The sequence below is a fragment of the Leucoraja erinacea genome, chromosome 4 (genome assembly GCF_028641065.1).
Source record: "Leucoraja erinacea ecotype New England chromosome 4, Leri_hhj_1, whole genome shotgun sequence".
In the NCBI taxonomy this organism is placed as follows: domain Eukaryota; kingdom Metazoa; phylum Chordata; class Chondrichthyes; order Rajiformes; family Rajidae; genus Leucoraja; species Leucoraja erinaceus.
In genome coordinates, this window is record NC_073380.1 from 36,423,704 (window position 1) to 36,450,311 (window position 26,608).

General features: G+C 42.6%; 1 protein-coding gene across 13 annotated transcripts in view; it reads right to left on the minus strand.

Moving 5' to 3' along the window:
* LOC129696276 (protein FAM110B-like) overlaps positions 1 to 26,608 on the minus strand; it is a 137,663-nt gene that overhangs the window by 25,316 nt on the left and 85,739 nt on the right. Inside the window, exon 3 of one of the 13 annotated variants that reach the window (XM_055634035.1) lies at positions 3,577 to 4,151. The exons of 10 other annotated variants lie outside the window; for them this stretch is intronic. The gene's annotated coding sequence lies outside the window, so the exon portion shown is untranslated. Of the gene's footprint in view, positions 1 to 3,576; positions 4,152 to 10,942; positions 13,300 to 25,360; positions 25,380 to 26,608 lie in introns of those variants that run through there. 2 more of the 13 variants (XM_055634037.1, XR_008723299.1) reach the window with 2 other exon arrangements.

The following is a 26,608-nucleotide window of genomic DNA, read 5'->3' on the forward strand; positions in this document are numbered from 1 at the left end:
CTCTGCAAATACATTTTTAAGACGAGTACATTGACATTTTGATTAATTAATGATTAGGTCGACAAATATTTCTATTTGATTGCTACATGTCATATTAAAATAAAAAGAGATTTCATTTGCAAACTTGTTAAGCATTTCACAAGTGGAGTATAAATGCAAAATGTACTGGAAATTAAAAGTGAATATTTGCTACAAGTCATCTAAGAATAGGAAAATGTCGTGCATGGCAAACTAACTGTAAAGTAAATTTGAATAAGTGACTAATCAAGTTGGTTCCACTGGTGAAGGAGTAGCTATAAACATTGGTAACTGTTGAGGTTTACCAATGGAAAGAACAACTCAGATGGAAGTACCCAACCATGCCAAGATCACCCAAGTAGGGCACCTTGGGAATTTGTACTTTTGTTTTGCAACCACATTCCTACGTGCAAAGCTGAAGAAGCACAAGCAGCAAAGTAAAAAATACTGAAAACCTTTGCCAATGTTAGCAGTCGGTTTTGGCAAGATCAGCCGTCTCTTGCCTCTCCTTTTCAAACCTTTAAATAGATTTTCTGTAAACTACAGAAAGCTACACACAATACAAGTGTTAAATGAGTAATAACAACATTGACATTGATCTTGTGTAAATTAAATTCCACCAATTGTGTTACATTTACCTTCATGGTGTCAAAGACAATGGAATAACTGTAATAAAAACAACATTCCTCAATGTTAAACAAAGTAAGAGCACTGTTGATTGAACCATCTTCAGAATAGCTCGAAAAACATAGCCCAGCAAAAAAAAAGTCATGCTATTACAAATATTCTCCATGCAAAGCACTGATACAGTGCAGCAGTGCACATTTGATTTGTTCCAGTAACCAATCCAGTATAAAAGAAAGATAATTCCGAAATATCTATTTGCATTGCACAATGATCTTGCCACAAGGGACTAAAACCCACTAATATAATTTGATTTTTATTTCATGCTTTACACTTAATCTATCTGAAAGTACTGTGATGACAAAGATCTTCATTTGCCGAAGGCTTACTAAAAGAGAGCCGTTAAAACGAACTTCAGAGAAAATAAGCTCAAATTGGAATGGGCTGATTCAACTGATGAAAATTAATGAAATTGAAAACATTTTTGATCCAAAGGTTACTGGGGATTGAATGCTCAAGATTATTGCTGTCTAGTGTTACCCATATGACAGCATTGACTACATAGTTTAAACTTTACCGATACAGGAGACATCATGCTCACAGGCGTGTAGAAATAGCTGCATACAGCCTGCAAGCTCATTGTTCAGTGAACGTAATCACCCGCATCCTCAAACATTAAGAATGTCTCTCTCGGGGGTTAGAAAGTTATCAAAAGCAATTTTGAAATCAGCTTAACACAACTTGGGAGTTTTCTCCAAGAAGCTAGACGTGAATATGATGGATATCCGAAAATATAATAATTTCAAAGAGAGTTCATGTTTTACCACACATCTCCGTGTCACTATAAAGAGAGGAAGGGGGAGGCGGTAGACTTATATAACTTAGTTTTTAAATACCCTCATTAACCAAAACATATGAGCAATATATGAGCTGCATTTCAAAAATGGTCATATTATCAAATCTGATTGACGAGAAGTCTGAAAAAGGGAAACTATTCCTAGTTGCAGTATTTACGTGATAAAACCCAGACGGGACGTCGAAGGATGAGAAGCCGAAGTAAAGAAGACGTAGCCAAGATACCGAGCAGGCACGACGCCGAAAAGCCAAGATACCGAACGGACATGACGCCAAAAGGACACGAAACCGAACGGGCACAACGCCGGAAGGATATGAAGCCGGAAGGAAAAGAACCCGGACACCACGCCGAAAGGATATGAACCCGAACGGACACCACGCCATAAGGACAATACTCAGAACAAACATAACGTCGAAAAGCCGCCGAACGGACATGACGTCTCCATTTGTCCGAGACCTTGTCAGCGATTGATGATTGATCCAGATCCCCGTGTCCATCACATCACTGGCCGGGGGGGGGGGGGGGGGGGGAGGGAGAGCAGGAGGATCGAGGGGAGCTTGAGCTTGTGTTTGTAAAATACTGGCAGTGACTCCAAGCTGCTGCGATTGCCACAGAGGCAGCGGTGTGCATCACTGGCCGGGGGCAGACGGAAGGGTGGGGGGGAGCTTGAGCTTGCGTTTGTAAAATGGTGGCAGTGACTTTAATATAGCAGCGATAAGTGCCACATACCACATATCTATACACAAATGCTTTTCCCAAGTATACCATGGTTGGGACACAGTGTAAAAATATTACATACAACTAAAACAGAAGTGGTTACTAGGATACATTGAACTACAGATTCTGGTTTATAAAACTAAAAGATAAAATACAGGAGTAACTCAGCGAGTAACATAAAACAAAATCTGTTCCTTCTCTCTCCTCCTGTTCTTTGATTACACCTAGCAAATTACTGTTGTCTCTGTCACCACTTTACAAGAGGCTTTTCTCAACCCACCCTACACCTTTCCTCCCACCCACCCCTTCTCTGCTAGTCTTTTACAATGCCCTCCATAATGTTTGGTTCAAAGACCCATCATTTGTTTGTTTGCCTCTGTACACAATTTGACATTTGTAATAGAAACAAATCATATGTGGTTAAAGTGCATTGTCAGATTTTAATAAAGGCCATTTTTATACATTTTGGTGTCACCATGTAGAAATTATAGCTGTGTTTTTGCATAGTCCCCCCATTTCAGGGCACCATAATGTTTGGAACACATGGCTTCACGGGTGTTTGTAATTGCTCAGGTGTGTTTAATTGCCTCCTTAATGCAGGTAATCGAGAGCTCTCAACATTTAGACCATGGGTCGACAACCTACGGCCCCCGGGCCGAATGCGGCCCGCAACCCGAAATCATCTGGCCTGCAGACTTTTTTCCCCCCGTAGTCATCCGGCCAGAAGACTTCCTTCATCTCCGGCACCTCCTGGGCCTGAGGCACCCAGGTGCGGTGAAGCAAGGAGGCCTGCACTGGCTGTTGCAATAGCAGAGCCGCCGAGCGCCCTAACGGGGCAGAGCACTGGCTGTACTGCATCCTGCGCAAAGCCGTCGGCACGGCCGCACACCTTCCGTGTCTGGGCTTTACTATCGGAATCGGGGTTGTCAATAGGCCTGGGACGAGTGAGTATGAGTATTTGAGCCACCGCCTTCAGGACAGAGCCAAGGCAATGGTCCTTGGGTGCGCCGTGTTCGCGAGCTCCCGTAACTAGGGGCCAGTGCTCCAGGAGGCGTCCTCGAAGGTGCGGGATCTATGTGAACACGTGGTTTGACGCCTGCCATCCGGGGCGGGATATATGTGAACACGTGATAGATATGGCCCGCCATCCGCTCATGCATCCTGGCCCCTATGCAGAACAAGATTGCCGACCTCTGACCTAGGCATTCCTCCAGTCTTTCCATTACCTTTGGAAACTTTTATTGCTGTTTTTCAACATGAGGACCAAAGTGTGCCAATGAAAGTCAAAGAAGACATTATGAGAAATTTCTAAGAAACAAGAATAAAACTGTTAAGAGACATCAGCCAAACCTCAGGCTTACCAAAATCAACTGTTCAGAACATCTTCTTCTTGCGAATGAAACATAAATAAACCAGTTAGATCTCAAGCTGGGTGTTGGCAGCCAGGTTGTTGTCTCTGCATCAATGTCTGCCAGGCCCTGAGCTTCATTTGGTGGGTGGTAGAGCGGGCACTCAGAGATGACATGGTTGGCTGCCTGTTGTTCTGCTCCGCATTCACAGCCTGGGCTCTGGCGGAGCCCCCATCTCCACATACTGGCATTGAAACGCCCAACTCCAGTATGAAGTCTGTTGAGCTTCAGCTATGCTCCTCTGGGGGGGTCAGACCCTGGACAGCTTTTATCTGGTGATGAGACGTAGCTGTGTAATGGAGATGAGGTTGTCTTCCACTCCAATGATCACTTGGTGGCTATCCAGTGTGCTTTTGTCTCAGCTGGCTGGCTGGATGGATGCTAGGAGTTGTTTTCCACGTGGAACAAAGGGGTGACAGGACTTCAGTCGGGTGGACTCTGCTCTCTGCTGATAGCCTGATGGAGGAGGTGGTCTGGGTCCATGGCACGACGAGATAGTGCCAGAGTTGCTGCTTGCCTTCGGATCCCTGGAATCACATTTGGAACATCATTAAGAAGAAAGAGAGCACTGATGGGCTTACTAATCGCAAAGGGACTGGCAGGCCAAGGACGACCTCCACAGCTGATGACAGAAGAATCCTCTCTATAATAAAGAAAAATCCCCAAACACCTGTCCGACAGATCAGAAACACTCTTCAGGAGTCAGGTGTGGATTTGTCAATGACCACTGTCCGCAGAAGACTTCATGAACAGAAATACAGAGGCTACACAACAAGATGCAAACCATTCGTTATCTGCAAAAATAGGATGGCCGGGTTACAGTTTGCCAAGAAGTACTTAAAAGAGCAACCACAGTTCTGGAAAAAGGTCTGACCTGGGCATGTATGACTGCTGAAGTTACTGGCTCACTTATCTTCATTGATGATAAGTGATACTGATGGTAGTAGCGTAATGAATTCTGAAATGTATAGACACATCCTATCTGCTCAAGTTCAAACAAATGCCTCAAAACCCATTGGCCGGTAGTTAATTCTACAGGAAGACAATGATCGCAAAGATACTGCTAAAGCACTGACAATGGAGGAGGCCCAGGACAGAAAGGTCAGACTGGGAATGGGAGGGGGAGTCGAGTGCTGAGCCACCGGGAGATCAGGTAGGTTAAGACGGACTGAGCGGAGGTGTTCAGTGAAACTATCACCGAGTGAAATGATCGTCGAGCCTGCGCTTGGTTGATTCCATTGTCAGAGTGAGGCCCAGTGCAAATTGGAGGAACAGCACCTCATATTTCGCTTGGGTAACTTACACCACGGCGGTATGAACATTGCCTTCTCTAACTTCAGATAGCTCTTGGTTTCTCTCTCCATCCCCTTCCCAGATCTCCCACTAGTCTTACTGTCTCTGACTAAATTCTATCTTTGTCCCACCCCTCCCCTGACATCAGTCTGACAAAGGGTCTTGATCCGATACAGTGCCCATTCCTTCTCTCTAGAAATGCTGCCTCACCCGCTGAGTTACACCAGTTGAGTATGCTTTTTATATGCTGAAGAGAAAACTGAAGGGGACTAGCTCCCAACACAAGCATAAGCTAAAGATGGCTGCAATACAGGCTTGGCAGAGCATCACCAGAGAAGACATCTAGCAACTGGTGATGTCCATGAATCGCAGACTTCAAGCAGTCATTGCATGCAAAGGATATGCAACAAAATACTAAACATGACTACTTTCCTTTACATGAACTTGCCGTGTCCCAAACATTATGGTGCCCTGAAATGTGGGGACTTTTTATAAACACTGCGGTAATTTCTACATGGTGAAACCAAAATGTATAAAAATGGCCTTTATTAAATTCTGACAATGTACATTTTAACCACATGTGATTTTTTTCTATTATAAATCTCAAATTGTGGAGTACAGAGGCAAATACAGGGTTCTCACTTATCCTTTTTTCCCTGTTGCCAGCAGGACAACCTCGTCAGCTTTTTAGGTTGCCAAATGACAGTTTAGGTGGTCATTTAAGACGGCTTGCATGATGCGTGCGATAATGTGCTCGGACGAAGTGCATAGTTACCAGTCGGAATTATACTCAATGAAGCATTCACATATTATTTCTGCTTCAAATAAAGTCACAAACTAAACATATTCACCAATCAAGACATGATATATACCACAATGACATGCAGCAAAATTATAATACACTATTCAACTCTTTTTACACATTGCAATGAATGCAATTTCTATTATTTCTTTCAACTTCCAAACAAAAATGTGGTTGGATTATTCAGCGTATAATCAACCTGTGGCAATAAATCCTGGACCATGGTAACATATATGCTTAACCATGCACACTACAGATTGATGCAAGCATGTTTCCTGTGAAGGACTGAAAATTATCATGACATGGCCATAGCATGGGTCGTTATTGCTATTGGTACAGAAACACTCTCGCTTCCCACATAATTTATCCACAACAAAATATACAGGGTGCAACAAAATTTCTAAAGGCATTTTATGATAATAGCTGTTAAAACCGACTATACCCATCTGACAGGTTAAACATTACACTAACTGACAAGAGATGGCCAAAGGACATAACTGCAGCAAATGTTCTTTTGGTAATATGTTTAAAGGTGTCAAAACGCCACATTACATGACATTCAGATTAGATGTACGTGTTGTGAACAGCAATGAAGAAACCCAGTTTGTATGCACAAGATTTTCTGAAAATTATTGATAAACACTGTTTCCATCATTCCCACTTCAGAATTAACGTTAAAATTTCAACTGAAATATCTCCTGACCAAATTTGTGATGTATATGACCGACTATAGAAGTAAAACCTGGATAAATCCAACGTAATAGTTGTGAATGTTGCTCATTAAACAACTACAGTACTGATACTCCATATTAAGAGCATTGATTTGCCGTTAAAATGAATTCTGTAATAATGTGTCAACGGTAGCAGTGACAATCGAACACTGCGGTTTTAATGTTTCATGTGTTCACAATTTAATGAATCCATATTTATGGATTAAAACAAGTAACATTGGGAATTAAAACACATTTGATTGCATTCCATTATCAAGCAGTCAATGTTCGCTCTGAAGACATTTCCAGCACAATAGGGTCAGTGGGGGCGGGGGAATCAATGCGGGATGGATAGATGGCGGGGGAGGGGGGGGTTGAGAAGGCAATCAGTGTGGAATGGATAAGTAAGTAAGTACATTTTATTTATATAGCACGTTTAAGTTCAGTCCTCTTCCTCTGTGAACACCCGAGGTCGGGGCCTATTTGTGGCCTCCGCAAGCCAGTCCGATGTTTTCAGGCCCTCTTGCCGGGAAGATGGAACTCCGGCGTCGGGAGAACACTCCTCAGCGGCTTGGAATGTCTGGAGTGGCCGCTTCCTCCCCGGAGACGGCGGCACCCAAAGTCCTCAGACCGCGCCGGTTGGAGCTCAGACTCTGGCGATCTCGGATCCCAGGCTCCACGGTGGTTTCAATCCCGAGCCGCTCGCGGCTGGACGCCCGCAGCCACAGCTCCTCAGATGTTGGAGTCGGCAGTCACAGCACTCCGGAGCTTACCGCATGGAGACCTGGTAAGGCATCGCCCGCTCCGTGATGGTGTCCCAGCGCTGTGCCGCCGCCAAAGGTGTAGTCCCGGCCGGTCCCGACAGGAAATGCCACTCCAGTCCAATGATAGGCCGCGAGGAAGGGGCGAAGAAGCAGCTCGGAGGGAAGCCCCCTCGCCGACCAGGTAGGGACTAGGAAATAAAGTTTCCCCCTTCTCCTCCACCCACGTAAAAGACCTCCAACTAACATTTTGTTTTTTAACAGGACTAAAAATAAAAAAGGGTGAAAGGACGGACTGCAGGCAGAGCAGCCATACACAACGGCGCCCCACTCCTGCAGTCCGCTTTCCTGGCCCGGTAAGCCTTCCCCAACCCCAACATGGATTGAGGCAGGGAAATTAGTGCATGTTGGTTGGAGTGCGGGGGATGTCAGTGGGGTTGAATGGGGGGGGGGGGGGGGGGGGGGAACCAGTACAGGATTGATGGGGGGGGGGGGGGGGATCAGCGCAGGATGAATGATCATGGGTGGTTCAATGCACAGTGAATGGGGGGGGGGGGGGGTGGGTCAGTGCAATGTGGATCGGAGGGTCTGTGCAGGATGAATGGGTGGATCACTACAGGGTGAATGGGGGGGGATCACTACAGGATGGATGGGGGGGGGGGAGAAAATCGGTGCAGGATAAATGGAGGGGGGTGTCAGTACGAGATGAATGGGGGGGGGATCAGTACAGGATGGATGGAGGGAACAGAGCAGGATGAATGGGTCGCGGCTTGCGGGAGGGTTTGTTTTGAAAGCAGTTATCACCGTTGGCGGTGTGGCACGCAGCGGTCACTATCAGGGTGGGCGGGGTGCAGGAGGAGGTGGAGCCGCTGTCGCAGCTGCACGGGACCCGTCTTTCGCTCGACCCGCCGTCACCCCGCACCTGGTATCTTTGCCCCGCACTACAGCCGTCATCGCCGCAGACATGAAATGTCACTTTCCTTTTCTCCAGAGATGCTGCCTGACCCGCTGAGTTACTCCAGTTTTTTGTGTGTATCTTCGGTATAAACCAGTATATGCAGTGCCAAGCCGGGCAAAATGACTTGGTGTTTAGGTTGCCCGGCGGCACTTTGGGTGGCCATTGGCACCCGGGCAACTGCTAATTTCAAGCCCTGAAATAAATAAATGATGGGTCTTTGTCCCAAACATTATGGAGGGCACTGTAGTACACAGCCAATTCCATTGTTAATCACATCCACTTCTCTGCAATAATGAGGGGAGCGGAGCTGAAGGTTTCTCTGCAGCAGGGTGGTGGTGCTGGGATTGTTCAGATGATAGGAACATTGTTGCAGTGGGATTTTTAAAGCACAAAATTATGGAATTCTCCTGACTAGTGAGCAGAGTCCGGTACATTTCACACACACTACTGACAGGCTTCCACGCTAAGCAGTGGTGGAGATCTTTAGAGACCAGTTTTGTGTCCAAATGGTCTGCACAGCATAACTAGAACTGACACTTTCAACTATTCTCCCAAATAATGTTAACAACAACACTTCACTTTTCTCCATCTAATATAAATTGCTTAGTTTTTAGACTGACTTGCTAAATGGTTTGGCTGAGAGACCATTCTGAAAAAAAAATTAATCTAGCCTACATCTGACATCGTCTTACATTTTCTATATTATAAATGCACATATCTATCTATCTGTGAACTAACAGCAAGAACAACATGGAACAAAGCAAACTGATCCCACAACAAATCAATTAGATCAAATGTCTACTGTCCAGCTTCAGCATAATAAGGCATACAACTGAACTAATGAGAGGATGACATTCCCGAAGCATCCCTTCCTCACTGTGGAGCCAGCACGATTTCCCAAGGTTCAGCCTCATTTAGTCCAAAGTCCTGAGAGAATAATCAACATTTGATTATAAAAATATTTAAATGCATTGAAACATATTAATGAAATCAAAACGTGCATTGTCATTATGTACCCAAACCTGCAAGAAGTGACATGGACATTGCAACCACTGAGATAATCTAACCCAGTAATCCTGGTTTGTTTCAAGGTAATGTATTCGAGAGTTAGATATAGCTCTTGGGGCTAACGGAATCAAGGGATATGTGGAGGAATCAGGAAAGGGGTACTGATTTTGAATGATCAGCCATGGAATGGCCTACCCCTGCACATATTTTCTATGTTTCAAAGTAATTGGGTATGGTTCCTGTTAAAACAAAGAGCAGCTCTCAGAGCAGGATGAAATCGTCAAGTTTATTGCCATATGCACAAGTATGTGGTGGTGCTGGTAACCCACTCCTGTAAGCCTCATGGTGCACCTGTACCAATGGTCACTGTAGCAGATGCAAGATTATTCTTCTCAAGAGTGAATCTGCAGGAAGTAACTAGCCCGGATGGAGTCCCTGGCCGTGACCATCTGGCGGGAGGAGTATTCACAAACATCTTTAACTTTTCACTACTACATTCTGAAGTCCCCACCTGCTTTAAGACGACCACCACCATCCTGGTGCCAGAGGAAAGCACGGTAGTGGGTCTTAATGACTACAATCTAGTGGCTCTGCCATCCACATGCATGAAGTGCTTCGAAGGACTGGTGACGGACATTAACTTCTTGATCCACTGCAGTTTGGTCACTAGGTTTATTATTGTCACGCCTACAGGGGTACGTTGAAAAACTTTGTTTTGCATGCTATCCAATCAGATCAGATAATACTCTCCAAAAATACAATCACATCAAACTCAAGTAATGGAGAAAGGGAAAAATACAGAGTGCAGAAAATAGTTCTCAGCATTGTAGCACATCCATTCCATGGACAATGTCCAATGCCCGCAATGGAGTAGAGATGAATCTGACCGAACCCGAGCTTCTGGACAATACCCTAGCTTATGTAGCAACAGTTCCACAGCAAATGCCGTGGAACTCCCATCTCCCTGGCCCTACATTGATCTCTGGGCACCTGCATCAGATTCATGTTTATTGACAATAACTCCACTTTCAACACCAGAATCCTATCCAAACTCATCTCAAACTTCTTAACCTGAGTTACCAGTCAACTCTGGAACAGCTCCTTCCCCCTCTGTTGCTATGCTGAATGCTACCTTTTGCACATTGGTATTTTTCCTTTTGCTCCACCTGTTGTACTGGTGTAATGGCTTGATTGTACTCATGCACAGTATTATCTGATTTAATTGGATAGCAAATAAAATCGTGTTTGCAGCAGCAGACAGACTTAGACAAACCCACCAAAACAAATTATGCATAAATTTTAGGATTTCTAAAGGAAAGACTGCGCAAAAACAATTAAAAAAAGAATTTTTAAAAAATCAACAATGGCAGTGTGACTTTTGCAGGCAACATGCAGGAGTACACTTACATATATACATGCCCTGACCTTTTAAAGCTGAAAGCTGCAGCCACAGCTATAAGATGTCTGAAGAAGGGGCCTGATTTGAAACATCACCTATCCATGTTCTCCTGCGATGCTGCTTGACCCGTTGAGTTACTTCAGCACTGTGTCTTTCTTTGTATACAAGTATCTGCAGTTCCTTGCTTCTGCCACAACTACAACAGTTGATACACCCCTTCTGGTCAAAAGTGCCTCTATGTGCAACCTCTTTCCCACTGGGTGAATTGGACCCTTTCCTTCCCTGTACTGACTTATCGCATTCTTATCTTGTCCCAACAGCAGGCTAAGACAATGTTTCTATTCCAAACAGCAGTTAACATCCTGAAAATAGAGAAGGGATTCTCTTAGCTGTCAGCTTAGAATCGACCATGAATAAACTTTCCACTTCATCCAGCATTTTAGCTTTAAGATATGCTGCAGTTGATGAACATTGCAATGTAGGATGTCTATTTTGTCACTGCCTCTGAAGTAATTTTCAAACAAAAACTACTGATCATTTATACACTACTATAAAACTGTATATGAAGGAGTTGATGTTATGGAAATTGAGTTTTTTGAGAGACTTAAATTCCAGCAAATGCTGCCGAGTGATGCAAACTATTTTGTGTGGAAACTTCTTCGAGATATTATTTGACACAAATTTAGTGCAACAGATTCTTAAAAGCATTCCATTCTAAATTAGCTTAACTAATTTTCTTATGCTATAAGGTTCGGTCAGTAATATTTTTACGTGGTTGATAAAAGTGTTGAATAAACTAATCAAATTAACGCAGTTAATTCTTATTGAAGTTAATTTATGAACACTTCTTACTTTGTAGAGGAAGGAAATAGAATGGAATAAAGATAAACAAGTCTGTTTTGAAACACTTTATTAAAAAGGCAAAATAATTTCACCCGATCCACTCTTTATTAGATTTCTCCCAGTGCTACATTTTCGCCAATGTCAGAGGACAGCTTTTAATCCACAAAAAGTCACTAACACTACATTATAGCAACTAGATGAAATACACCTTTGGGGCCATAAATGACTGGCACTTATCTTTCTGACTTCATCGTTTTAGATCAAATCCATCTATAGTACACACTGGGAAACACCTTAGAATTGTGAAATGTTAACAAAACAACATTATATTAAATTGAATAAAAATCAAGCATGAAATTAGCCTTGTGGTCAATAAATTCAGTCTTTCATTCCAAAAGTTTCTTTATCGGTTGCATGGAGAAGGATCATTGAATACGTCAGATTAATTATATAATAAAGAATAAAAACACTACATGCACTCTGAAGATTAAGTTAACTCTTTTCCAAATACATTTACATGCCCCAGAGTGATTCAGTTTGGCTAAAATGTAAACAAATGGCGACAGACAGGAAGAGACAATTCTTTTCAACCCTCCAGCACTTTGTTCCTATTTAGAATTCAGTTGGCTTGAAAGTCTGTTTTTGCTCCAAAAGTCTGGCATAATTTCAAATATTTAACACCTTTTTGAGTAAAGTTCATGTTTGTTTTGAATTTGCTTCTTATTTGCATGTGATTCCACTAGCCCAAACTAATTTTCAAAGTGCATTTAATATCTTTACCATGTGTTTTACACTCCTTTTTAAAGAGAGAATTTGTATTTTGGAACTGCATGAGAAAATACAAAATTAACATGAAAGTCATCTTTCCTTATCCAATTACTGAACAGAGGCGCCAAACAATTGCCTATTGAACCAAGCTACATTGCTCAATCTATAAATTAGTCATGATGTAAGGATTTTGTTCTCAGTACTAATTAAATCAAGCATGGCCAAATAATTGATAGATTTCATTGATATCCAATCACCTATTAACAAGATTTGGGGCACTTTGGGACAGCAAGTATTTCAATAAATTTGAAATGTAATGCAGATTTATTACAATTAGGGCAATGCCGAAAGGTCAGGGTTAATGTCATAAGGTTGTGGTATTTAGCTTTTGTACTAAATGCAATAATTGAAGAACGATTTGGTAGTGTTCAATTTGATAAAAGAGAGGATCAAGAAAGAGAGGAAAAGTATATGCGGAGCATTGCCAAATCAATATTAACAAGAGATGGCAAGTGATCTCAGTATTAAAAAAGTGTCAATTTATTATTTATCCAGGGATCATTAACAATTCTAATTTCAGATGTTTTCGGGAAATGAGGAAAAAAACTGCCAAAAGGTCATGGTCTGCCTTGATGACTTGAATTGCAGATAGATTGAAAATTTGCATATCTGTGAAATCTGGAATCTGGAAAGAACGTTGCATTCACAAGTAGTAGCATTCATCTGTGACCTTTTTAAAGAACTATGTATGTTAAGAACTGGACTATATCCATTGTGGTTAATTTTCAATTTGATTCTCATTTTTCACTTTCAAACTGGTATCAATGTATTATTGTCACGTGTACCGGGATAGCATGCAAAACAAAGCTTTTCACTCTACTTGAGTAAATCATACATACACGTATTACAGGTAGTGTAGGAGAGAATGGACACAGAGTGCAGAAGCACAGTGGCACAGCTGGTAGATCCATACCATTCCAGAGAGCCGATTCAATTCTGACCTTGGGTACTGTCTGTGTGCAGTTTGCTCGTTCTCCGTGACAGCATGGGTTTCTTCTGGGTGCTCCAGTTTTCTCCCACATCCCAAAGGTATGCGGGTTTGTAATTGGCCTTAGTAAAATTGCCCTCAATGCCTGGATAAGAATAACAGCCTATTGCACTTTATCTGTTTATTTATGTGTATATATATATGGTCTAGGCTATATAGGCACACTGAACCGTTCTGTATTTATGGTTACAATATTCTGTTGTGCTGCAGCAAGCAAGCATTTAATTGTCCTATCTGGGACACATGACAATAAACTCTTGACATGGCTTGGATGAGAAAGTGGGATAACATAGAACTGGTGTGTTCTTTTTTTCCACCATAAATGAGGCTTGCACCAGGGTCTCTTCCATACCCCGCAACACTGCTCTCTCTCCCCATCCCCCCACACTCGCAACAAGGGCCGAGTCCCCCTAGTCCTCACCTTTCACCCCACCAGCCGTCACATACAAAAGGTAATCCTCCGTCAGTTTCGCCACCTCCAACGTTACCCCACCACTCGCCACATCTTCCCATCTCCCCCCATATCTGCCTTCCGCAAAGACCGCTCCCTCCATAACTCCCTTGTCAATTCTTCCCTTCCCTCTCGTACCACCCCCTCCCCGGGCACTTTCCCTTGCAACCGCAAGAGATGCAACACTTGTCTCTTTACCTCCCCCCTCGACTCCGTTCAAGGACCCAAGCAATCGTTCCAGGTGCGACAGAGGTTTACCTGCGTCTCTTCTAACCTCATCTATTGCGTCCGCTGCTCTAGATGTCAGCAGATCTATATCGGTGAGACCAAGCGGAGGTTGGGCGATCGTTTCGCCGAACACCTCCGTTCGGTCCGCAATAACCAAGCTGACCTCCCGGTGGCTCAGCACTTCAACTCCCCCTCCCACTCCGTCTCCGACCTCTCTGTCCTGGGTCTCCTCCATGGCCACAGCGAACAGCACCGGAAATTGGAGGAACAGCACCTCATATTCCGTTTGGGGAGTCTGCATCCTGGGGGCATGAACATCGAATTCTCCCAATTTTGTTAGTCCTTGCTGTCTCCTCCCCTTCCTCAGTCCCCCTGCTGTCTCCTCCCATCCCCCAGCCTTCGGGCTCCTCCTCCTTTTTCCTTTCTTGTCCCCGCCCACCCCCGATCAGTCTGAAGAAGGGTTTCGGCCCGAAACGTTGCCTATTTCCTTCGCTCCATAGATGCTGCTGCACCTGCTGAGTTTCTCCAGCTTTTTTGTGTAACCTTCGATTCTCCAGCATCTGCAGTTCCTTCTTAGAACTGGTGTGAATGGGTGATTGATGGTTGGCGTGGACTCGTTGGGCTGGTGCCTGTTTTCTCATTGTATCTCCAAACTAAACTAATATAACATTACAGCAACAGAGAAAATGCAGATAAAACAAATGCAAAGGCCACAACAAGGTAGATTGGAAGATCAGATCCCTAACATATGATATATACTGATTATTTATATTGATTTTCCATCATTTTTGGAATGACATTCAGTGATATTGATGCAGTGATATTTTCCTCCTTCAAAAGGACAATTTGGTGGGTATCAAACACCACATTCCACGCTTGTTACTCCAATCCATAGACTAATTTCAAATCCAAGGGAGGTGCAATCTACTTATAAACCAGTCCTTTTGCCCCAAGTGGCAGTGGAAAGGCTGAACAAATTCCACCTTTCCCCTTTCTCTCAGCATGAAGTAGGGTCTCGCCCAAAGAGTCACCTATTCCTTTTCCTCAGAGAACCTGCATGACCTGCTGAGTTACTCCAGTTTTTTGTGCCTATCTTCGGTATAAACCAGCATCTGCAGTTCCATCCTAAACAAAATAAAACAAAATCTCCATTTCCAACATCAACCCGATTATTTTTATTACATTGGATGGAAGATGAAGACATTCCAATTTTTTTACTGCTATTGACTGATATTAGCTAAGATTTGCTAACTGAAAGAACCCAGGGATTTTATAATAAAATGTACCACAAATGGCGATCAATGATAAGCAACGTATTACCGCTGGTAGCAAAGCTCAGCAATGGCACTGCTGAGAATAAATAATAGCTAAACCAATATAGACCTACTTTAGGAGTCTATTTTAATAGGGCTGGCTCCAGTTAAACATTTGAGCAACATTTCTCTGTTACATTTCTTTCCCTTAATTCAAGGCCAACTTCAATGTATTTCCCTTCATGCTTATTTTTTTAAATACTGCCACACAAAATTTGAAAAAGACACAAAGTGATGGAGTAACTCAGAAGGACAGGCAATATCTATGGAGAACACGGATCAATTATGTTTTGGGTGGCGACCCTTCTTTAGGCTTTGAGATCTGGAGAAGGGCTCGGATCCGAAACATCACATATTCATGTTCTACAGAGATGCTGCCTGATCTGCTGAGTTACTCCAGCACTCAGTCTTTTTTTGGGGGGTGGGGAGAAACCAGCATCTGCAATTCCTGGAGCACGATTTTCCAAGTGCCAGACAGATCACACTGTTTGCTTGTGAGTATCAAAGTAAAACTGTGACTACTATGAATCAAATAAAAGCAGAGAATATTGGCAACACCCAACAGGTCAGACAACCATTTAAGGAAAGAGAAAAAGTTAACTTTCCCCAGATATTGATAAGAAACTGCAGATGCTGAAATCCTGAATAAGACAAAGTGCTGAAGGACTTCAGTCAACATCTGTGGAGGGAATTGACAGATATTTTGGTTCAGGACCCTTCTTCAGGTGAAAAGGGAGAAGAAAGCTGGAACGTAAACATTTTCTACTGTATACAATGCTTCCGAAGTGACCTCCTTTACATCAGCAAGACCAAGCTTAGTCTTGGCAACCATTTCACTGAATATCTGCTCTGTCTGCCAAAGCCTCCCGGTTGCTAACCATTCTAACACCCCTTACCATTCCAATACTGCCCCTTCTGTCCTTGGCCTCCTCCATTGCCAAATTGAAGCCACACTCAAACTAGAGGAACCATACCTCATATTCTGCTTGGGTAGCTTTCAACCCAATGGTATGAAGATTGAATTCTTCACTTCAATTAATACCAGCCCCAAAGCGCCTCACCCCTGAGTTTGCACACATCTCACCCATCAGAGTTCAACATTTCTCTTTATCCCACTTTTTCCACCTCCCCAATCGCTTCAACTTATAGCCTTCCCTTCAGCTTTACATTTCAGTCCTCCTCCTCTTTCCTTATCTGACACTTTCATCTCTAACCTTTGTTACGTACTCTACCCACACCCCTCTCTCCCCCCACTCATCTGAATTCACCGATCACTTCACCTATCACTTGCCAGCCTTTGACCAACGCCTCCCCCCCCCCTCATTGCTTTGCCAGCTTTTCTTCCTCCTATTCCAATCAGTCCGAAGGACTGAATCTATTCCCTCCATAGATGCTGCCGAACCCACTGAGTTCCTCCAGCACTGATTTGTTTTCCCCCTATTACACTCCACAGATGTTTCTGACACATTATTAGCTCACTGGCCTCAGAACAAAATATCAAATGGGATTATACAAGCAAGGATAATAGGGAAAAATAGAAAGTGGTAGATTATGACCAAAGCAAACCACATTAATAAAACATTCTGCATTGCTTCAAGTTCTAGTTTAACAGGGATATAAAGCATGTGGATATTAATTCAAGATCAAAGAGAAAAAATAACAAAAGATGGTGAATGCTTATTCCAGTCTTGCATTTAAAGAGGGTTTTTTTTTTTGCGCTACACATAGCAAAAATGAATTTTGATATTATCTTTTAATTAAAAACCCACAATGAGGTAATTCAACAAGTCTGTTCCGAGAATTGTATTGTCTGATCCTAAATTTGCAGCAATATGAAGAAACACACTGAAGGTTACCTAACACATGACAACTGTGATATGTACAATTAGGCCATTCAAGGCAACATTCACTGATGAACATATTTTCCATTTAATATATTGTACTTTTTAAAAATAAGCTCATGCCTGCGAGTTATCATTACACTTTGATAAATTAAACTTTTAGTTACACAGCACCAATCAATGAGCAGTAAAATGTGTTAATGAATGTTAATAGACATCAACCTTTTGAATCTATTATTAGTACTGGTTCATAGCTGTCACATGTGATAAACTTTGCTTGCTATCCTGCCAACTCATACAATGCATGAGTACAATCAAACCATGCACACGTACAATAGTAGTGCAAAGTGAAATATACCAGGGAGCAGAATATAAAACTATATATGTTATATTGTTTAGCGTAACAATTACAGAGAAAGCACAGATAAAAAGAGATAGTGCAGGGGACACGATGAATAGACAATAGGTGCAGGAGTAGGTGATTCGGCCCTTCGAACCAGCACCGCCATTCAATGTGATCATGGCTGATCATCAACCCCAATCAATACCCCGTTCCTGCCATCTCCCCATATCCCCGGATCCGGTGCGGGGCTGAGACGCTCCCATGAGGACGGCCGGGTGTGGGGCTGAGACGTTCCCGTGGGGGCGGCCCGGTGCGGGGCTGGAAGGCGCTCCTGTGAGGACGGCCCGGCTCCTGCCTGGAAGGCGCTCCCGTGGGGGCGGCCCGGTGCGGGGCTGAGACGCTCCCGTGGGGGCGGCCCGGTGCGGGGCTGAGACGCTCCCGTGGGGGCGGCCCGGAGCGGGGCTGAGACGCTCCTGTGGGGGCGGCCCGGAGACGGTGCTCCGGTGGCTGAGGCGGCGTTCTGGCAGCGGTGACCTGAATCCGGGGCTCGGCCGCGGGCCAGTGGATGACATCGTCGGGAGCTCGCGGGTCACAGGTTGATGCCTGTTTTCCTGGAGCTCCCATGGCAACAACTGCGTCCGCTGGACTGGAGGGCGGCAGCTTCGACCACCCCCGGGCCGCGGAGCTTGAACCGCGGGACTGACTTTAATCTCAACAATAACGTGAAATATAGCATCAAATGTTAAGTGAACCCGATAACGGAGTGGAGGGGGAAAAATGCGAGTCAGAAAAAGTTAAAAACACACACACACACCACTTCACAGGCAGCACCTCTGACAGGACAATAATGGAAAATATAATATATATGAATACTATTTAGCTGAATATAGGGTAACCAGCTATGACCATGTGTAACTATTTATTTTACAGCAAAGAAATTTCTAGATTTTAAACGCAGGCATTTTAAGCGTCGGATTACAGTAACGGTGCCACAACATTAAGTGTTCCATTTCTCTACAAATCTCCAAAATGCTACCCATAATTAAAAAAAATTTGAATTCCGTGTAAACATCTATCACTTTTATTTATTCGATCCAAAATGAAAAGCCGAAATGTTAATAAAATGCTAATCATTACAAGCTGTTTTGGTTGCTTGTGGCAAGAATCTTTATGTTGTATTTTCATTTGCTTTTATGCGCATTGAAACAAGTAAAGAAAATAACTCTACTGGGCTAAGTGCAGCGAGATTCGGAATCGCTGTATTTTTCACCCATTCAAACAGGCCCCATTGTGTGTGCCGATTTTAGAAACCGTCATACAAGTATTGAAAAGATGGGAATGAAGTGTGTATTCACTGGTGATTAATACACCCCGGGATCGGTTTCAACGCGGGATGAAGTACATAAACTGGAGCCAGATGCATTAATCATCCTTGAACACTCGCTGTTGTATTTCGATCGCCAATTGTACCCTCGACTGGACAGACTGATGTGTGTCTAGGAAGGAATTGCAGATGCTGGTTTAAACCGAAGATAGACACAAAATGCTGGAGTAACTCAGCGGTACAGGCAGCATCTCTGGAGAGAAGGAATGGGTGACGTTTCGGGTCAAGATCCTTCTTCAGACTTCAGTCACGGGAAAGGGACTTTTAGTCTGCTGGCAGGAAGGTTTGGAAGCAAATTACATAGCTTCAGAATAAGAATCAACCATTTATGATAGCAATCAATCAGGGAAATGTCTTTCTGCAGAAGATGGAATTTTCCTAATTTCCCATATCTAATGATTTCGAGAAGGAATCTACGGAAGACGTTATTAAAAATTAGAAACCTGCAGGCAGAACTCTGGGCTGAAAACAGTCCAAAGAGAACGTTTGAAACCCAGCAAAACAGTTGGTGAAAATAAAATCATATTAAAGTAATTAAAGAACCCAGGAATTTGAAAAAAAGTATTAGCCATGGCAACTATGGAACTTCCAGCTGTTCTAGTTCTTTAATGCCCTCCAGAAAAGGAAATATGCTATTACTTGTCTAGCCTACGTGTAACCCCAGACCCTACCAACCCATTTTCAGGAATAAAGGACAGACAAAGATATGGAATAAGTGTCATAAACATTTCATATTGAATTGAGACCATCATGGTGTCCAAGCTGGGTTAGATATAGCTCTTGGGGCTAATAGAATCAAGGGATATGGGGGAAAAGCAGGAACAGGGTACTGATTCTGGAGCATCAGCCATGACCATATTGAATGGCTGTTCTGTCTCAAACAGCCTACTTCCGCATCCATGTTTCTATCTATAATACCTAAAACACCCACAATATTGTCAACAAAATGGGGGTGGAGGGTAGTGAAAGGGAGGGGTTTAAGGAAAAGAAAATCAGAAAATGTCCTCATTGGCACCAATTTGCACATTAGATAACCACCAAACAATCAAACTACATTTATAATTTTAACTACAGATGCTAAATCATATTCTGAAAAATTATAATTCGTTTATTTTCTATTTTACGTTATAAAGGAATGATAAAGTAATCAATTCATTTTACAGCCCAATAAGAATACTTGGGTTAATCAGTGAAGTCTGCTGCCAGCTTAGAGTCCATCAATTCAAAGGTAGACACAAAATGCCAGAGTAACTCAGCGGGTGAGGCAACATCTCTGGACAGAATGAATGGGCGATGTTTCGGGTTGAGACCCTTCTTCAGGCTGATGTCAGGGAAGGGGGCGGGACAGAGATTGAATGTAGGCGGGGACAGTAAGACTGGTGGGAGAACTGGGAAGGAATGGCAGTTGGATCCCGTTGGAGGTGGCAAAAGCGTTGGAGCTGATGTGCGACAGCTGATGAAGTGGAGGGCGAGGACAAGGGAGACTCGGTCCTTGTTATGAATGGGAGGAGGGCGAGTAAGAGTGGACAGCTCAGGATATTGAGGAGACCCTAGTGAGAGCCTCATCTATAATGGACGAGGGGAACCCCCATTTCCTGAAGAATGAGGACATCTCTGATGCCCTGGTATGGAACTCCTCATCCTGGGCGCAGATGCAGCGTAGACGGAGGAATTTGGAGTAGGGGATTAGAGTCTTTACAGGAAGCAGGGTGGAAAGAAGTGGAGTCAAGATAACTACGGGAGTAAGTGTAGACAAGATATATATGGATACATATGATAGTTATACAAACCTGCTCAGTTACAGCAAATGTATTAACGTCACTGTATGCCAAACTAAATTTTCTATTAACAGGCAGGCTATCCAAATTCTCCGGTAGTAACTAATAATAATAATAACAACAGTTTTCACAGTCCCTCAAGTCTCAAATGCACAAAATAGAGCAAGTCTTGTGATTTTTCTGGAAACTAAGCAGATTATGAAACATTACAAATAACATTGTTTATCGTTCCACAAAAGATGAACTACAATCTTCCAAGGCCAATAAATCCATCTACATAGAGAATATAATTTCTTTTTTTTTGGGTGGGGGGGGGGGGGGGGGGGGGAAAATCTCTGCAATATGAATACCAGAAGGAAAATGTGGACATTTATTTGCAATAATTTCCCGAACAAGAACCTGGCAGTCAGTGGGTTCAATTGAAATAATGAATATTCAGTGTCAAAACCTCAATTCATTTTGGACATCCATATTCAACAATGTGTGCAGAAGTCCACGGTTTACTGAGGGACAGATTGTGCAAGTCAGTCAACATGCTGCACTGCTGGACTCCAAATGACATCCAGCAGTGGAGTCCAGTATTGTCCCAATCCGCCAGATCAGGGTGATGCAGCACCAGGTTGATTTTAATGGCGATTTGGGGCTGGCAAATTAGAAGGGAAAGTTGCAGGTAATTTAGATTTTTTTTTGTTTAATTTTATTTTGTGCTGCGTGTTAACCATTTCAGGCTTCATATGTTTCAACTTCAACTTTAATAGTTTATAAAACAATATACGCCAGAAATATTTAAAAACAAAAACTTTAATGGTTTTGAAAGTAAGCAAAACCGCACCCCTGTTAAATATTGTTCTGTCATGGATGCTAGGGTGATACGGTTTTGGTCTGCTTGGAACTGACTGCTGCCCAAAGGAGTTAAGGATCAGTGGGATTGCTTCTCTTCCTCCAAGTCCAGTGTGTAGCCACTCCAGTTCGTGGACATGTAATATTGCTCTACATTATGTACGGTAGACACCATTGTCCACAACGATGAATATGGCAAGTTAATTTTCTTTTGAAAGGATACTGGTATAATCACAACTCATGATAACTAGACCAAAGACAATACAAGGAAAAGAATCTTCAATTTATTAAGGTTCTAAAAAGATGCGTTCAGACTTCAACACGGAAGCCCCGAATGTGTAGATTGTTGACAGTGAACAGAGCTGTCTAAATGTCGACATCCTGGAATCTAGATGGACTGCACAGGCAGTGCAAAACATTGAGGGAGCCTTCTTACAGGTACTGTTCAGACCTATTGGGCAGCACGTGGTGGTGCAGCACGGGAGTTGATGTCCTACAGTGCCAGAGACCCGGGTTCGATCCCAATGATCGTGCTACTGTATGGGGATTGCTGGTCAGCACAGACTCGGTGAGCAGGAGGGCCTGTTTCCGTGCTGTATCTCTCTAAACTAAGTGCAGGATCTGAAAAGGCCCTTTCTTCTTTTGAAGCTGCGAGGGAGAAAGGCAAGATTTGGATATAACACATACTTGAAGACGTGTTTAAAAAATGAACTACTTGCTCTTGTAAAAATATTCAAGTATTTACGATTTTAGGAGTCATTTTTAAAAATTAAACTTACATTTTGTTTTAGTTTGAATGCTTCCTAATGCCTTCCCTTCAGACGTGTGACTTCATTTAATAATACACACAAATCCTGAATTAATAAAATCATTGACAGCTTTGACAGATGGGAAAACAGTGAACCTGGTTCATCCATCTGGCACTATTGCACTTTGGCTGGTTATTTTACTGCTCTACCCAGTTGACCTAATTATACTTTGAAAATCTTTAACAGCGATGGAGTAAAGGCTCCATTCAGAAAAATCAAAGCCCTTATATCTGAAATTGCCTCCAAGGGTAGGTTCTTGCAATTAAAACAGAAACAATTCTTCTGTTCACTGAACTAATTCTTCATTTATCATTTTTCTATAGACGGGGCACTTCTTACTGTTTAAAATGGAGCAATGCTTCAGTGGAACTGATACTTATGAAAGAATTCCCATAATAACAATACATTTTCCTTGAATTTGCTTAAATTGAATTATTTTTGAAGAATTTCATCTCCAAATAGGTTTTCTATCCTCCTAATATTTGCCTAGTCAACATTAATCGCCCATTCTTAATTTCCCTTGAGGAGATTACTTTGAACCACCATGAACTGCTGAACAGTTCTGGTGAAAATACCCCCATAAAGTTATTGGGTAGTGAGTTCCAGGATTTGGGCATAGTGTGATGGAAGGATGGTAATATCTCTCTCCTAGGTAAGGATTTTACACAACCTGGAGGAGACATGTTGCCATGGGGTATGCCCTCATCCTTCTATGTGGTTGAGGTGATAAGTTTGCGATGCTGCTGGAGTAGGCGGTGTTTTTTTTGTAAATGTTACACCATTGCATATCTTGTGTTAGCAATGATTGTTTAAGATGCTGGGTGTAGTTTTAATCAATTGGGCTGCTTTCCCCTCGATGGTGTTGAGCCACTTGATCTATTTTGCAGATTACCTGTTATGACAAGTGTGAGTATCCCGTGATACAGCCGACCTGTGCCCTGCATTTCGTGGAAGAGCTTTGTGTTGTCAGGACGCAAGTTTATTTTAGCACTTAACTTTTCTGAATGAAAAATGTCTGACACAAGTGCACAGCATTCTCCAGCAATGAGCGAACTCAGTCTCCGTATCCCCCATCTCTCCCTCTAAAAAGCCACAACACAGGTTCATAATAATAAGAAATTATATTTCAAAATGTAGCTGATAAAATAATGAGAATAAAAGAGGCCACTTGGTCAGTCAGCATGATACTGCGTTTCACGTCCTTTTAATTCCCTTGGTCATTGGGGATAAAATCCATCATTGTTTTTATTAAACCCCCTACAATTGATTCAGTTGCTTCAAGGGTTCTGACAGGCATTCAGAAATCTGACAATAGGGCAAAATCCTCAAATTTATTATTCACCAAATGAAACAGCAAAGGGTTTCATTAATAACAAAATCCCCAAACTTGTGCACGTTGAGATGTGTTCCAACGAAATGGAAAAGCTTCCTTTCAAACTTATGAACTTTTTTTTGGAAATATTAGTGCTTAAAAACAAAGGTAATGGTTGTAAGGACAGCCTCCAAGCGACACAAACAGAATCAGGAAGGCATTTCAGAATTGTGTTTAAAATCATCTTTTTAAAAAGAGAAAATAATGAAGGAAAAAAGGGGCTTCAGAGAAACAAACATTCACAATCATAACCCAAGGTCAGTACATGCAGTTTGTTCCAATAGTTCCTTTCAATGAACTGACATTTTATTTTAAGCAGCAAAGGTAATGTACTAGTTCCCAGAATGATTACAGTAAACAAAAATCTAGCCTTTCCTGGCATCAGCAGTTCATGTTTTTACTGTATTCAATACAACTCAAAATTTCCAGTGATGAACATGCACTACACAATTAATTGTTGTTTAAAAGTTAATGTTTGTGATGGATGGTATAGTGGCTTCTATTTCACAAAATTATGACTAAATGTGCTTGAGAGCAACTCGGTTCAATGACAAGACCTTGATCTTATCCAGTTTTGCAGTTGCTGAGAATCAGGATTATCCCCGACAGTTTAACTAGGTTACAACTTCATTTCCAACAAATGTTAAAAGGGGAACCCAAAACAGTATATTACTTTTCTGCCAACGTTTCTGATACAATTGCACATGACTTTTGTTACCTCTCCACTCATATGCAAACTTAATCCAATGGTGCATTTTAAATTAAAGTGGCAATCTTAACACTAGGAGAAATATGTACTTTCACATCTCTGTACCAATGATGTTACTGAAAATTAAAACAGAAGCAAATTTCCACATCTCATTTCCACAATGAAATGTATATATAATGACATACACAAATATTCACAATGAATACGAGGACTCAAAAAGGTGACTGCCATTATTGCTTCATTCAAATCTCATCTTCAACAGCTTTTGGTAGTGGAAAAAAACAAGAATGAAAACAGATGAAAATAAAAGTTTCTTAAAGTACCCTTATCAAAATGATCTCCCACTAGTGCATTAAAACAAATGGCTGAAAAATAAGAGCCTAGAAATCACAATGCACAGGTTAGAACCTCTTGACAATGCATTAAAATAGCTCTCCACTAAGCAATATATCTCTCTTCAGTAATGGACAACCTTTATTGCACCAGGAGGGGAAAAAACACAGCTAATCTGTAGGTTCTCAGCTTTCCAAGTATAAGAGGACAAGCAACAATTATCTTGCCAAAGCTATTCATAGAAATTCCTGAGCAAGTGTAAAATTTCCCCTTTGGTTTTCATTCTGCAGCTAATTTGTTCCTTACTGACCTGCAAAATGCACACTAAAAAAAGGCAAATAAGCAAAGCTTCATTAAATACATTGATTACTTAAATGCTTAAGAAAATTTAAATCTATAGTGTGATAAAGTGTTTGAAACTAGTCCAATGGGTTTGAAATCAAAAATGCATTTCCATGACAACTGACAGCCCATGCGGATAATTTTAAATGTCTGCTGTACCACAGACCTAACAATCTGCAAATTCCATCCTTTTACTATCTGAAAATCAGAACTTCAAGACAGCTGAAAATGTTTGGCTTCAAAATATTAAAAATATATATAAAAATATGGATAGATATCAAACCAGAAGTGATGGCATCAGCATTATATATACATAACTTCTGCGAGTCCACCTGCTGCTTTAATCAAATGTAACATCTGGAACATTTAAGCACTGGCAGTTACCAATACAGACATATCATACCTTCTGCGGGAGTATGCCAATTGGTTTCATGGGATGTTAGTGTGTATATTCCTAATTAAAAAATCATTAATCGGTCTTCAATCATGTAATTATTGTTGAAGCTGTAAAATAAATTGGGTTCAGAAAGTGGATTGTGGCATGACGCATCATACTAACCATATCAGTATAGCATGCAGATCAGGTACGACGATGCATTACACCATTTAAAGAAACACACAAATTATTAAATAGAAAAGGAACATGTACTATTGTGGGACTTTCTGGCCACTAGAACAGTTTTAAAGTCCAAAACCTATTTATTACTTTTCAAATTGAAAGTATTCAATATACAGGTGCACAACCTTTTATCCGAAAGCCTTGGGACCAGACACTTTTCGTAATTCAGAATTTGTCGGTCTTCGGAATGGAAATTTTTTTGCGTAGATTTTAATGGCTGGCTCAGTGGTAGAGTGTTCGGCTCATATCCGCAAGGTCGCGAGTTTGCGCCTTGATCCAGGCAGTTACTCGGTCGCGAGCTTGAGTCTTCAATGTGTTTTTTTTTTGCAGAATAAATGTTTGTATGAAATGCAGTGTATGAGAGGTGTACTGACTGTGTGGGCAGAACTTTGGAAGTGATTGCCCACCAGTCTAAAAAGCCGCTGTGTCTCCCTGTCCCTGGGATAGCAGGGGCGATCAAACAGCACAATACTCCCCTCCCCTTCCAACTCCAGAGGAATTCGCTCCCCGATGGGCCGCTACGGCGACAAGTGGCAGTTTGCCCACAGCCCGAGCTGCGCCACCCCAAGAACACCTTGCACACAATCAGCTTCTGCCCCTACGTTTTCCTCTGGGGTTGGAGCGGGGCTGGGCTGGAGTTGCTGCTGGCTGTGGGTCTCTGGGATCTCCGTGCTTGCAGTGGGCCTGGGGGTCGCTGTCCCGTTGGTCCTGACGTCTCCGGCCACCCCCCTGGACTGGAGCTGAGACTGGGAACTGTACCGCCCTTGCCCCCTCCCTCTGCAACTGCAAATAACCCCACTCTCCTGCAAGGGCGGTACAGTTCCCGGAGGATAGCAGGTGGCCGGAGACGTCAGGACCAACAGGAACCCGCTCCCCGATGGGCCCCTACGACGCCCCGAGCTGCGCCCCGTCATCCACAACCCAGGTTCCCCTGTAGTTGGAGCGGGGCTGGGCTGCTGTTGGCTGTGGGTCTCTGGGATCTCCGTGCTTGCGGTGGGCTGGGTGGTCGACGTCCAATTGGTCCTGACGTCT